This window comes from Cavia porcellus, unplaced genomic scaffold (genome assembly GCF_034190915.1).
Source record: "Cavia porcellus strain 051 isolate PalLab524CR breed Dunkin Hartley unplaced genomic scaffold, mCavPor4.1 scaffold_6, whole genome shotgun sequence".
In the NCBI taxonomy this organism is placed as follows: domain Eukaryota; kingdom Metazoa; phylum Chordata; class Mammalia; order Rodentia; family Caviidae; genus Cavia; species Cavia porcellus.
Genome location: NW_026947489.1, coordinates 17,322,879 through 17,324,226, shown reverse-complemented (window position 1 = coordinate 17,324,226; position 1,348 = coordinate 17,322,879). Strand labels below are relative to the sequence as shown.

Here is a 1,348-nt window from a genome sequence, read left to right as displayed (position 1 = left end):
TCAAATTCAAGTGAGTCATATCACTATATTATTGGTCCTTTTTTGCTTCTGCATATTATTCCCGACTTCTCAGTTTAATTCTTTCTGACCCAAGTGCATCTTTGACTTACAGCTCAGTCAATAAAGACTTACTACTGGTAAATTTTATCAAGATAGATCTGAAAATGTCTTTATTTCACTTCATTTATTAATATTATCTAGCTGAATGTGAAATTTCAATCTAAAATTTTTAGGTGAGTGTGAAAGACTGATCTTTTCTATTCTTAGCGTTAAAAACTATTAATTCATCACCCACTGGTCTTTATCATCACTGAGGGAAGTCTGCTCTCATACTATTTGTGGATTTGCATGGAAAATCTTTAGTTATTTTTAAAATACTATTTTTATCTTGGGTCCATACACTTTTATTGTTATGAATGTAGTTAATTTTTTCCTTTATCTTACATGGGATGCAGTGTGCTCTATCAAACTGAATGTTCATTTTTAAATTGATTCTGTAAAATTTCAAGATATTACATTCAAAAGAACACATGTACTTTCAGTCTATATACTCTTGCTTTGTTACTTATGTTAGATATATCTTGAAAATTTCCATTCTGTCTTCTATGTTTCTCTAAAATTTTCACACATTCAATTTCTTTACCTTCTTTTCAGTTCTAGCTTTCAGTGTATTCTCTCTTCAGCTGTGTTTAGTATGCTGTTTCATTTTTTTACTGCTTAAGCTCAGTAACTATGTTTTTTAATAGAAAACTCTGTTTATTGCATTTTATAACTTCCCTGATAATTTTTCTGCTGTCCTATTCTTTTTTCCTTTGATACTTTTAAAAACACATATTATTATTATTATTATTATTATTATTGATGCAACATCTTGTTTTATAAATTCAGATTCTTGAGACCCAGTTTTTAAATTGTACTTATGATTTTGTGCTTTATAATTTTTCATTGTGAACTCAGTTTCAGTGGGGGTTATTAGCTCTGCAGGAGTTGGTACTCTACATGATCAGAGAAACAGCTCTAGTAACATACTATAGAAATGATCCCTGAAAGTATAGCCTGGCTCTGCAGGAGTGTCACATAATCTCATTTGAGGAAATGTTACCAAGGAGTGTTTTCACATTTGTCTGTGCCACGTACACTGGGTATTTCCTTATCGTATGACCAGTTTTTATGTAAAGCTCTTAATATTGGTATTTCTATATTATAGATATTAAGATCTTTGTAGATACAAGAAAATTCTATTTGGGACCTATTTTGGAGCTGGGGAGGAAGGTTAGGTGGGTCTCTTGAAAATATATAGAACTACCAGATGCCATTTCCAGAGCTTTTAAGTGAAGAGCTGAGCTCA

General features: G+C 31.2%; 1 pseudogene; it reads right to left on the bottom strand.

Annotated features, from left to right (window-relative positions):
* Positions 1-977: 977 nt before the first annotated feature.
* Positions 978-1,059, bottom strand: LOC111758519 (small nucleolar RNA U3; annotated as a pseudogene).
* Between the last annotated feature and the right edge of the window lie 289 nt (positions 1,060-1,348).